A 14384-nucleotide genomic window follows, 5' to 3' on the forward strand; every position below is an offset into this window, starting at 1 on the left:
TACTGGCTCTGTAAGAATTTCATGAATGTCGGAATGGATGTCAACCGACCAACTTCATGAAATTGGGGAGGAGGTAAAGCCCCCGTATCATAACTCTTAAAGGGATGCTAAAATACAAGGTGCAGCACGCTTTAGTGTATGTTGTTGTAACCAAATGCAATGGCTCCCTTCGCCTTGCTAGATCACCCCTCCACTTTCTCTGTTGCTACTGCAGTTGTGCAATCGGTGGATCTTCTAACTACTCTCTAAAAACATGCACTAGTGGGGGTAAATCTAGATATATTGGTCATCAGGTAATAAGACGCTTCTCTTCCTCCAGAGCTTGTAACATGTTTAGGATCAATCTTCTGTTATATCTAACATTTTGTAGGGATTGGTCTACCAATGTAATAAATAATTCCTTTAGGCCGTCCTTCTATAAAACACAATGTTAAATATAATAAAATTACACAATTAATTATTTAAATAAGCAAATAAATATTTAAGAAAAATGTAGAAATGATAATTTACCCTATTACTGATATCCATCCTCTAGACACTCGATGATACTGCTCCATGTACTATGAATGGTGGTAGAGTGGCCTCATAGCAGCTTCGCTTGGGAATATGAATTGATGACATCTATTCCACCTATTAATATATTGGGCATGAAATGTTGCCCAATGACCATCACGTTGTCGAAGCAAAGTTTGAAGCAGTGCGTTTTTTTGACTAGGGGCATGAGGGATTGATTGTTACAACCTAAATTGCCATAATACCCTATCAGGTTAGTGCCACTCAATAATGTGAAAACAGATAAGTGGCACCATCGCTCGCCACACACCCTCCCTTTGCGTGTAATAATCATGCATAATGTTTAATACATCTTGGGTGTATGGTTCTCATATAAATTGCAAATATAAATGAAGAAAAAAAAACTAATTGTTAGACTCAAATCATCAGAATAAGATAATTTTAATAATTAATTTAATACAAACATGTTATAATGTATCTCACATCGTGATTTGCCATTCTGTTAATATTATATCTCATTTATATCAGTACATGGTCATGACCTACGTAACTTGTTGCCTGTTACTGCACCTGCAAGGTAAACCATTAATTTTTTTTAATGAATATATGTTTGAATTTTGTGTTAGATATAAAAAGAAATATTAATATACGTACCTACTACCCGATGGAACATCATCACCCAATGCTGGATCTGGTAAGAATGGACCAACCGTCTTAATTTTCTCCCATGCCCAAATCTATAAGATGAAAAAGGCACTAGAAATCTCTTTAGTTTCAAGATCTGCTCCCTGGCAAAGCTTATTGTATAAATAGGCCAGGCTTGCAGAACCCCAACTATTTTACCTTGCCTGTCTCATATCCTCAAGTAGTGGTAGGAATAGTAAGTTAACATGCACATTGGACTTGTCATTAAAAAGGGAACCTCCAATTAGACGCAGTATGTAGACTCGTGCATGTACAAGCAAAGTGGCATCATCTGCTTCTTCATAAATCACTTTAAATTATTGCACAAGCCATGATATATACAGTCCACATCCTTTAAATGCTTGTGGAGGTGGCCTTATGCCTAGATATTCTTCGCAAATAGATGTCCAATCCAACCTATAGTTGCCAGTTACTGCATATCTATGTGTAATCCAGTAATTATGCTAATGTCTTCTAGAGTGATAATGCACTCTCCTATTGGCAACATGAATGTGTGCATTTTTGGCCTCCACCTTTCTACTAGAGCTATTATCAAATGCCAATCTAATGCAAAAAACCTCAGTCGGGCTACTCTAATAAAACTATTATCCCTCAAATGTGGAATGATCAATGCTGGAGGGGCATCCAAGTGAAGCACATCTACAGGTTAACACCTCTTCCTGCATTCTAGCTTCCCATATGGACTCCGAGTGATAAAGTCTCTAGTGTCTAAGTATTAATGAATCTGATGAACCTAGCCTGAAGTAATTTCTACTGTCCATTTTTTTTTCTTTCCATTCCTATCAAAGTTAATAATAAAGTTATTAATCTCTAGCTGTATTGTATAATGGCAAATTAAAAGGTTTAAAATATAAAATATAAATAAAAAATTTTATGTCCAAACTGCCAACATGTAAGGGAATATGACTAAGTGCTAAATACTTGATTAAAATTGCATAACAACTTATCTTTAATTTCAATGTACATAGTTTTCATATTTCAATAACTTATGATTTCATAATAGTTAATTATTATATATATTAATTTTTGCACTACAATTAAAATAATTTCATAACAGTAAAATTTTTTTCCACAATACTAAATCGATCTCAACTAATACTTAATTTTTAAAATCACCATAAGTGCATATTATTAAAGATGATCCTTAATGTAAACATGTTAAATCAACAATTATGAAATGCATATTTCTAGGCTAGATTATATTTTCAATGATAATACACAACAATGAAACATATACATTTTTTAAAATACACATACTTTTACAAATTAAATTATCTAAATCTAACCCTATTTGGATAATGTACATATACACTCACTAAGTGTCTTCCCAAGAAAAATATAATCCGCACTGCCCCTAAAAGTATAGATTCTATAATTATTGTTTCAACATATTCACATTGAGAATCTTCTTAAATAACATATCCTTGTTGTAATTTTAATAATTAGGTATCAGTTTAAATTGATTCATTATTATAAAAAAAAATTTATATTGTTATCAAATTTTCTAATTGTATTGCAAATATTAACATATACAATAGTTTATCATTTTAAAATCATTTGTTGTCAAAATATTAAAACAATGTATATTGAATTTAAATATAAGAAGCTCTGTAAATTTAAGCAACTATTTAGTACTTATTAATATTCTCTAACATGTTGGTAGTATGGAGAAGAAAATTTTGTCTACATTTTATACTTAATAACCTTTTAATTTGTCTCTATATAGTTCAATGAAATGTTAATAAATGTATTATTAACAAACATTTGTAAAATTGATATGATATTTTGTACAACTAATAAGCAACCTCAGCACTTGTGATGTATAATTCTTATAACAGTTCAAATATAGATTTGCATCACAAGGTAACTTTTAAACACAGGAAAAAATTATAATTATATTCAATAGTGACCATATTCAAATTTTATACTTATAAAATGTCATATATGTAAAAAAATGTAATTTTTTCATAATATTAATAAATTAAAATATTTCAAACTAATCAAATAATTTTATTTATTCTTCTTTTATTTTCAAACTAATCAACAAAACTTCATTTTTAATTATTAGTCTTCTAAACTAATAATATCCATAATATTACCATTTTTAAAAAAATTACAAACCACCCACCACTAACCTAACACAATATCTCTGCAACTATAAAAATAAAATTTTAGGTAAAAGGTCTATTTTGGCCATTAAACAATTGGCTAAAAGTCAAGTAAGCCCTTAAACTTATTTTTGGGTTCAAATAAGGCCCTCAACTATTTAAAATAGGGCATTTAAGACCAAAGCTAACCAATATCAGTTTAACTTGAAGCAAATGATAATCAAGTGGTCACGTGACAATTAACATCTGATCCTATATTACCAAGCTCTACTCTTATGGGGTGATCAAGTTGATCCTCAAGGTAAGCCGTAACTGTTGCTACTAGTCGTGATATATTTGTTGGAAGTGAAGCTAATCCCCAATGCTTACACACAATTAATGGAAGCCCACGAACCATACATAAAATTTCAAGTGGGCAAAGGAGTCCTCTTTGTTTTGCAGTAGACCCCAGACGTTCATAATTAGTTAGAAATAACAAGCACATAAAGGCAACCATGTACAGATCCGAAGGTGAGTAATGGTTTTAGTGGCTTTTAACCCTACAACAATAGTGGTGGATTTCAGTCTTTACCTTTCCTGTGGTTCATTTGAGGGGGCTTCCTTTCAACTGCATTGATATAGACATCATTAAGTTTTTTACTGGACTAAACATTATGGACGATTCATAAGAGAGGCCTTTGTCTCATCTTTATAGTATCCATACAGGTTGAGTTTGCTTTATAGGGAGATCAACAAAACATGAGGCATAGGTATTTGGAAGTTTTTAGGTGCAAGAGGCAAGATTGTTACAATGTAGTTGCTGCAAAGGTTAATTATGAAGGAATCTATAATATTGATTATAATAGAAGTCCTCCATCGTCTAAAGCAAAGAGGGTTAGTGATAAGGATCAATTGGAATATACTAAGATTTTGAAGATGCGGAGGCTTCCATTTTCTGTGCAAAAACTTGAAGTAATTGAAAATTTTAAATAATTCAAGTTGGTTGAAGACAGGATATGCATTGCGTGTCACCCATATGGGAAAACTACATATTGTAGAGGCATTTTGTAGAATTTGTTTCTGTTGAGGAAGCTAAAAGAGCTATGAGTAATGATAAGATCACAATTAGCTCAAGGTATGTTGAGTTTTTTTCCTTCAATACTTGATGAAGCTAGAACAACAAATATATAATATTTTTTAAATGTTGTATTTGAGTTTTAATATATATAGGGACAAATGACGCTGTGATCATGTGTTGTATACCTTTTTTATACAAACAATTAGTTTGTTAGTCATCTACTTATAAAAATGAAGAACCATGAATTTGCCATTAAAAGAATTGAGGGGCTGAATTTTGGCAATGATTAAAAGGTCATTATTAGGTGCTGAGCACTATGCATTGTTGTAAATCATGAATATGTTGGTGTGCTGTTACATTTATAATGGAATAGTTTATCTTATAAAGTTGAGTTCTAAAACTTATGCTTAGAGCCCTTATAACTCTAGATTTCATTTTACACACTCAAGACATTAACTAATTACACAAAAAATAGTCCTGAAAAGCTAAAGGTCTTAAAATTTAGAAGGCTTCTTATACAGACGTTGGGTATGTTAATACAATACCCTTTTTTTGTTATAATTCTCCAGATATTCTAAATAGCTTAACTATTTATGTTGTGTCTTTATTCACTTAGCCATCATTTTTTTTTCATGTTCCTTCGATTCAAAAGTTTAAAACTTGAAGCCATTATAAATTGGGCATTGTATCAAAAAGACGAAACACCAACCCCACTTCTATCATAGTCGCTCTATTCCTTTCATCCTCCATAGCTAAAGCTTCCATTCTTTTGAATTAATGTGGGCCATGCTTCAATTTACAATGAAACAGCAGTTTAATTCCATTAACTTTCGTGTTAAATGTTCTATTTAAATAGTTGAGGGGCTTTTTTGGACCCAAAAAATTTTAAGGGCTTATTTGACTTTTTGGCCAATAGTTTAAGGATAAAATAGGCCTTTTGTCTAATTTTTATATATGATCAACAAAAAATTACCATAAACAAAATTATACACCTTTCTTTATCTGTAGCCAGAGAGGGAGAGTAAAATAAAGAGTCAGTGCTAGAATTCTTTTGCTCAAATTTTTCTCTATAGCTAGAGAGAGAGTGAGAGAGCAAAATAAAAAGGATTGAGTGCTAAAATTCTTTTGCTCAAAAATTTACTGAAGAGCAAATGAGAGAGAATTGGTGGTGCATTTAAATTATTGGTAGACGCTAGTATATTTTGCGTCCTGAAGATTGAACATTTCAAGTAACTAAACGCTAACCATAACTGACTCTAGTTGCTAAACTCACATGCATGTAGTGCACGCTAGCACGCCGTGCAAAGAGAATCTTGTCAGCAAGCCGCTACCTAGGGTAGCGTCCACTTGCATGATGTCACCTAACCAGGCAAAAGACCAGAAGACCCAGCCAATAGCTACTCTTAGTAGCGTCTACCTGCATATATGCAGACCAGGCAGCTAGACGCTAGCCATGGTCGCTTTTCACACTTTTTTTTTAATTATTTTTTTGACTTTTTAATACAATTGTAAATTTTTTTAAGTTTTCAAATAGATGGACGCTATTATTAGTTGAGTCTGCCACTCTCTCTCTTCCAGATTAGCAAATTCCACCACATTTGGTAAATACTTTCTATGTTATCCCATTTTAGTTAATTTGTTTTTCAACTACCACCTTGTGGTAAAATGCCCTTTTCCATTGCATGACCATTGAGTAGGAGTAGATGCAAATAGGAGGGTATAAGGGATTAAACAAAAAAGGATTTAGGGAAATTACAATTTATTATATAAAGGTTTCATGAATTTATTAGGTAAAGTCATGAGATTAAGTTTGTACCAAAAAGATATGTAATGCCTCTTACCCGATCTACCGTATAGTCGAGCAAGAAATGTCACATTCGATGCCGAAGCACCCAATCTTATCTAATTTTGTAACACCCTCCCGGCAGCAACTCCGTACATTCTATTGTTCCGGTGACCAGTGTCGGTCCGGATAACTAAAACGTCCGAAAAAATATTTAAACTGAAGTGAGGAATCATAATTGACTCAAATATTAACAAGAAAAATTTAGAAAAAATTTTAGAAATAAAGTACAACCAAGTTAAATGAGCCGGTGCCCTAGCGATGGAAAACCTAGTGGGAAGTTGCGGTTCTCGCAACTAGGAGCCCTAGACCCGAGAAAAAATTCATAAAATAATTTTTAAGACTCCAGAGAAGGGTCATTGAGGTTCCTATGACATTAGAATACCAAGAAAATACTTAGGAAAATTTTTCAATCGGTACAGACAATTTTGGTTTGTTAAGCCAAACGGAGGGCATTTTGGTCATTTTGCCTTCAAAGGTGATTTTTGGCTGACTTGTCCAATTAAGTAAAAAATTATTATGACATAAAATGTGAATAAATATTGCTAAAAATTAAATTAAAATTAAGTAGACAAGAAAAGGAAAGAAAATGAGATTAAATGACAATTTTGACATCACATGATGTCATCACCCCTATCTCCACCAATCAAAATTAAAAGCTTAAGTAATAAAAGAAGATTAAAAAAAGAAAGAAAAATCAGAAAAGTCATCAGCTTCTTCTCCTTGCCATTTCCTCTTCTCCTAGCCCTTCCACCATTAAAGCTTACACAAGCTTTAAAACTTACCAAATCTCACCCCAAAACCCTAAACACCCTTCACAAAAATTAACCCCCACATCAAGAGCAAGGTTTTGATTATCATAAAGTGAAGAAATTCCAAGGTTTATACAAGCCAATAAAGAGACCAAAGAGGTTAGTGCATGTTAATTACTTAATCTTATTTATTTCTTAAAATTTAGTTTGAATATGAACAAATAATTAAGAAATTGAGATAAATCATGTGTGAAATTGAGAATGGAATTTTGGCGAGCTTTATGGGAGTGGTAGTTGATGGTTTTGATGGATTTAAAATGGCTTAGAAATGGTGTTGATGTGTAGACATAAATTTGAAATGGATTAGTATGCCTATTTGACATTTATTGTGTGAACCTTGAATTTGAGCTAGGGTTTGGACACAAAAACTTGGATCTTGTTCATGTGTTGGTGAATGAAAGTTTAAATGGTCAATTAGTGACCATTTGGCTGTGTATGATGAAGAATTAAAGTGAGTTGTAGCTTGGGATTTGAGTTTGGCTGAGCTGCCTTGTGTGACCTGCAGGTCTAGATGTGAGTCCAACCTGTTTGGGCAGCTATAACTTGGGTTGTGTAGGTTCAATTGGTACAAAGCCAATTGGAAATGAAACTAGACATATAATGGCACAACTTTGGTATGGAAACCTTGCCCAGAAAACCAAACTAAGTTGACCTAAAAATTGCCCTAATCCGGGTGACCTGCATTCTGCCTGGGCAAAATGACCAAATGAACAGTGTTAATTCATTTAGTCATAACTCAGTGTAGAAAAGTCCAAATGTCCTAAAATTTTACTACGAGAAAGCTGAGACATAGACCTACAACTTTCATGAAGAATACAAATCCAAATTCTGACCATAACTTAGTTAAATTTCCAACCAAACTTAGATTACCAAATCTGGCAAAACCAGTTTTGCCCAGAATTTTGGATTCTGTCCAATCCGGCCAGTTATGGTGTTTAGGCCATAACTTGAGCTACAAAACTCCAAATGGAGTGATTCAAAAAATGAAAGGTAACTAGACAAAATAAGGAACAACTTTCATGAAGATAATTTTGCCAAATTCCTACTGTACAAATAACCAATGGAACAGTAAATGTAAGGCTTGAAATATGAAAATTTTGAATAACTAACACTAAGCTTAGAAATGGTATTGGCAACTAATACCAACAATTTTAGAATGCAAAATGTGGTATGTTGGGAGTATTAGAACCAATGTAACTATTGTCTATGCAAAAGTCAACATTTTAGTTGACTAATGAAATAAATAGTAACACCTAAACTTAAATTTCAAGAATTGTACAATTTAAAAGTGTAACATGCCCTAGTACACCTAGCAAAGTTGGTTTGGATAGGTTGACATGTCAATAGGGTTCAGTTAGCAGTACTGCACATGGCATTATGCCATTTTGTGATTTTATGGCTTTTAGCCATTTTGACATTTTGATAATACTTGGCCTTGTGCCTAACGTTATTACAGCTTATTAGCTGTTCTGTTGCACACCGGGAGACACATATGTGACTGATGGTGTGACAGCCCGAGGTACTTGATACCCAGTGCCAGTTTACCCGTTTATCCAGTCCAGTCATCCAGTATAGATTACTTGGGCAACCAAAAATGAAAGTGAATAAATTTAATGAAATTACGAATATAATGAGTACAATATAAATAAGATTACCAATAATGATAAAAAAAATTATCTGCATAAGACATCAGAACATGCACTGCATAATTATTTTATGTTATTTCTTTTTATTTTATTATTGACACCACTAAGCATTATTGCTTAGTGCGTCGCTTTTTGCCATGCGTAGGTTCTGGAGAGATAGACAGAGAGCCCAGCAGACCACAGACTGTGTGAGGTCACAGATATGCCTAGAGTCAGAGTCACCTCTCATCTACAGTGCATCAATGGTAGGACCTTTAGGTCCCTTTTGAAATTATGTTTTTGCATTTTGTAATAGGTAGTAGTTTGTGATTTGTAAATTATGAACTCATGTAAATAGTAAATTTATGTAATCATATGTTAATGTACATATTTTGAAGAATTTTGTTAATTAATATAATTTGAAAATATCTTCATGAAATTTTAGTTGATTTTGAATTTGAATGAAATTGTGGATTAATATTGAGAACTTGAAATAATTGCTAATGTTGAGACCATGTTGATGGTTATTGGAGTTTGAGAATGATTGGAAATGATTATTGGAAGTGTTTTTCACAGGTTTCGAAGAACTATTTTCTCCATTTTTAGCAGGTACTCTGCTAGATTTTCTATAAAATTTTTGAAACCTCAAATAAATTATAATTTCAATAAATAACTTAAATGAATTATATTTCATAAATTGTATTTCATAACTATGAAAAAAAATAAATTAGGAAGAATAAAAAATGATTGAATTAAAATAGGGTATTCTGGTACACTGCGTGGCATATTTTGCTCGGCTACACTGTAGACGGGTAAGGGGTGTCACATTTAGTGGTATCAGAGCACAGTTTAGGCGTTTCTGGGCCTAAATTGGGTCCATACCATGCATTGCATTTGTAAAAGTCGAGGTGACACTAATGCAGATCTGTTTGTCTTTGTTATTTTGATTAGGATATGGACCCACCAACTCCAGCAGAGCCTGCTCAGCCTCTACAGGCCATGTTCCAACAAATGGCCGAATTCTTCAGACAAATGGCTGGGATAATGCCACCATCACCACCACCTCCACGGTAGAAATCACATCTAGAAAGACTAAGAAAATTTGGAGCAGTGAATTTCTTTGGCAATAGAGAAGATGATTCTGTTGCAGCTGAAAATTGGTTGAACAGAACAGGTAGAGTTTTAAAACAACTACACTGCACTCCTGAACAAAATCTAAAAGCTGCTGTATCTCTGTTGCAAGATGATGCCTACCAATGGTGGGATACAGTGTCTAGAGAAGTGCAACTAGAAGTAATAACTTAGGACTTCTTCCTCTCAGAATTCAAGAAGAAATATGTGGGTACTGTATACCTGGAAGAGAGAAGAAGAGAGTTCATTAACCTGAGGCAGAGACAGCTAACAGTGGACGAGTATGAAAAGGAATTTGTCAGAGTGAGCCGCTACAGAAGGGAGATAGTCCCTAATGAGGCCGAAAGGTGTAATAGATTTGAAGAGGGATTAAATGATAACATAAACATCATGATTACTGCCTTGGGAATTACAGACTTTACCAAGTTAGTGGAAGCTGCATTAAAAGTTGAAAAGGTTAGAATAAGTGAGCAGACCAGAAGGAAGAGACAGTAGAAGAGGGGCCCGGGTTAGTCTAGCTCATCTCTTGCACCTGGGAAGAAGTTCAAAGGTCCACCTGCACAGAGTTCAGGTCAACCACAAGGTCAGGTTCAGTCCCAGGGGCCCAGGCCATAGTTCACCCCTAGGAGAGGTCGGTCCACATCATCAGTGGGTAGCTCTCCAGGAACGGGGTTTAGGGGACCAGCCCCAGCATCTTCTGCATGTCCGCATTGCCTGAAGTGGCATAAGGGGGAGTGTTGGAGAGTGACTAGTGCCTGCTTAAGGTGTGGGTTGACAGAGCATCAGCTGAGGAACTGTCCACGCAGAACTACTACAGCTGCTCCAACACAAGCAGATAGACCTACTCCTGCACCACAAAGGGGTAGGAAATCTGGTAAATCTGAGGCAGTGGGACCATCATAGAGGCCTGCATCTGAGCCAGCAGAGAGGCCTAAGGGTAGACCACCTGCCAGAGCCTATGCCATAAGAGCTCAAGAGGAGCAAGATGCCCCGGACATCATCAGGGGTACATTCTCCCTCTACAATACATCTATGCATGCATTGGTGGATCCAGGATCCACTCATTCATACATCTGCATCAACTTACCCGTAGAAAGGGGGATACTGGTAGGGGAGAGTGACCAAGACATTCTAGTCACTAATCCATTGGGCCATAGTGCAATGGTGAACAAAGTGTACAAAGGTTGCCCGTTAAGGATTCAGGGGTATGAATTCTTGGCAGACCTGATTGAGTTGCCTTTCCATGAGTTTGACGTGATTTTGGGAATGGACTGATTGTCACGTCATCAGGCAATGGTTGATTTTAAATTGAAGAGAATTTCTTTAAAAACTCTTAAGGGTAATGAGATCACAGTTGTAGGGGAAACGACAGATTTCTTGTCCAATGTCATCTCAACCACAGTTGCAAGAAAACTGATGAGAAAAGGCTGTGAAGCCTACCTAGCACATGTGGTGGATACTATGCAGGCTAAGCCAGATCTGTGTGACATACCCACAGTAAGAGACTTCCCAGATGTATTCCCTAAAGAATTGCCTGGTTTGCCACCAAAAAGGGAAGTTGAATTTGCTATTGAGATACTACTGGGTACAGCACTAATCTCTATTGCTCCTTATAGGATGACACCCATAGAATTAAAAGAACTGAAAATCCAGTTACAGGAGTTACTGGATAAGGGGTTCATACGCCCCAGTGTGTCACCATGGGGAGCTCCAGTGCTGTTTGTAAAGAAGAAGGATGAGACTTTGAGGTTATGCATTAATTACTGGCAGTTGAATAAAGTAACTGTGAAGAATAAATATCCGTTGCCTAGAATTGATGATCTGTTTGATCAGTTGAAGGGAGCAGGAGTATTTTCTAAAATTGATCTCAGATCAGGGTATCATCAATTGAGGGTGAAGGATGCAGATATACCAAAGACTGCATTCAGGACCCGGTATGGGCATTATGAGTTTCTGGTGATGCCCTTTGACCTAACAAATGTACCAGCAACATTCATGGACCTTATGAATCGTATCTTCCATCCATACCCAGATCGGTTCGTAGTGGTCTTTATTGATGATATTTTGGTGTATTCCAAGACTAGGGAAGAACATGATGAACATTTGAAGATTATTCTGCAAACCCTGAGAGAAAAGAAGCTGTATGCTAAGTTGTCAAAGTGTAACTTCTGGTTAAATGAAATTCCATTCCTTGGACACATAGTGTCAGCTGATGGGATTAAAGTGGATCTCAAGAAAATAGAAGCAGTGATGGAATGGAAGCCTCCCAGGAATACAACTGAGGTCAGAAGTTTCTTGAGGCTAGCTGGGTATTACAGAAGATTTGTGAAGGGATTTTCCTTAATAGCTGCTCCAATGACCAAGTTGTTACACAAGAATGTCAGATTTGACTGGAATGATAAGTTTCAGACTAGTTTGAGAAGTTGAAGGCTATGTTGACAGAGGCACCAGTGTTAACACAGCCAGTGTCGAGAAAGGACTTTGTGGTTTACAGTAATGCCTCGCATAATGGGTTAGGGTGTGTATTGATGCAAGAGGGGAAGGTGGTCGCTTATGCTTCTAGGCAGCTAAGGCCATATGAACAAAATTACCCTACCCATGATCTAGAGCTTGCAGCAATTATCTTCGCACTGAAGATATAGAGGCATTACTTGTATGGTGAAAAGTGCTACATTTACACAGACCACAAAAGTCTGAAATACTTGCCAACCCAGAAGGAGCTTAACCTCAGACAGAGGTGATGGATTAAGTTCCTAAAGGACTATGATTGTGTGATTGACTATCATCCTGGGAAGGCAAATGTAGTTGCTGATGCTTTGAGTAGAAACTCCATCACAGCTTTGAGATCATTGAATGCCCGTCTATCTTTGGCTCGAGATGGAGCTATTTTGGCTGAGTTACAAGTGAGGCCAAACCTGCTACAGCAGATTTTAGATGGGCAGAAGGTAGATAAGAAGCTAAAGGCTATTATGAGCAAAATCCTAGAAGGGAAAGAAACTGACTATGAGGTGAAAGCAGATGGGTGTCTGTACTACAAAGGAAGACTGTGTGTACCAGATGATGGGGAATTGAAGGCCAGTATTCTAAAAGAGGCACACACCAGTGTTTATGCTATGCATCCAGGAAGTACAAAAATGTATCATGATTTGAAGCTTCATGTTGGTGGCCTGGTATGAAGGACATAGCTGACTATGTGACTAAATGCTTGACATGTCAGCAAGTCAAGGCAGAACATCAGTTCCATCGGGTTTGCTACAGCCTATACTCATACATGAATGGAAATGGGATCAGGTCACCATGGATTTTATAAGTGGTCTACCTCTCACCCAGATGAAGCATGATGCAGTATGGGTGATAGTAGATAGATTGACGAAGTCAGCACACTTTTTGCCAATAAGGACTAACTACTCACTGGAGAAGTTAGCAGAATTGTATATCAGTGAGATAGTTAGACTGCATGAAATTCCACTTTCCATCATATCTGATCGAGACCCAAGGTTTACATCGAGATTCTAGAAGAAGTTGCATGAATCCTTGGTACACAACTCCACTTCAGCACAGCTTTCCATCCTTAGATGGATGGGTAATCAGAAAGAGTAATCCAGGTAAACAATTGAAAACAATTGAACTAATACAAATATTAAACTGAAATGATAATAATAACATGAAATATATGTCAGGTCCTTGAGGATATGCTGAGGAGTTGTGTCATTGAATTTGAGGGAAGTTGGGATAGATACCTCCCACTGGCAGAATTTGCATATAACAATAGCTACCAAGCTAGCATCCAAATGGCCCCGTATGAAGTACTGTATGGAAGGAAATGTAGAACTCCAGTGTGGTAGACTGAATTGGGTGAAGATAAACTAGTAGGGCTAGACCTAGTGAAACAGACTGAGGAGAAGGTAAAGCTAATCAAAGCCAATCTGAAGGTTGCGTTAGACAGATAAAAATCCTATGCTGACCTGAAGAGAAAAGAAATAGAATATGCAGTGGGCGACAAAGTGTTCCTCAAGGTGTCACCATGGAAGAAGGTACTAAGGTTTGGAAGAAAAGGTAAGTTAAGCCTTAGGTTAATTGGCCCATATGAAGTCATTGAACGCGTGGGTCCAGTGGCCTACAGGATAGCTTTACCACCTGAGCTGGAAAAGATCCATAATGTGTTCCACGTATCTATGCTAAGAAGATACCGCTCAGATCCTTCACATGTCATCTCCATGGAAGAAATTGAAGTACAACCAGATTTGACATATGAAGAAGAACCCATACGGATCCTGGCTCGGGAAGTGAAAGAGTTGAGAAATAAGCAGATTCCACTGGTGAAAGTGCTTTGGAGGCACCACAACACTGAGGAGGCAACTTGGGAAAGTGAAGAGACAATGAGGCAACAGTTCCCTCAACTGTTTGCATCAGGTAAATTTCGAGGACGGAATTTAAATTAGAGGGGAAGAGTTGTAACACCCTCCCGGTAGCAACTCCGTACATTCTACTGTTTCGGTGACCAGTGTCGGTCCGGATAGCTAGAATGTTCCGAAAAAATATTTAAACTGAAGTGAGGAACCATAATTAACTCAAATATTAATAAGAAAA

General features: G+C 36.2%; 1 pseudogene; it reads left to right on the top strand.

Annotated features, from left to right (window-relative positions):
- The first annotated feature begins 566 nt into the window (after window positions 1-566).
- LOC110633882 (uncharacterized) lies at window positions 567-4471 on the top strand (annotated as a pseudogene).
- Window positions 4472-14384: the final 9913 nt, after the last annotated feature.

This window comes from Hevea brasiliensis, chromosome 14, assembly GCF_030052815.1.
Source record: "Hevea brasiliensis isolate MT/VB/25A 57/8 chromosome 14, ASM3005281v1, whole genome shotgun sequence".
NCBI classification, from domain to species: domain Eukaryota; kingdom Viridiplantae; phylum Streptophyta; class Magnoliopsida; order Malpighiales; family Euphorbiaceae; genus Hevea; species Hevea brasiliensis.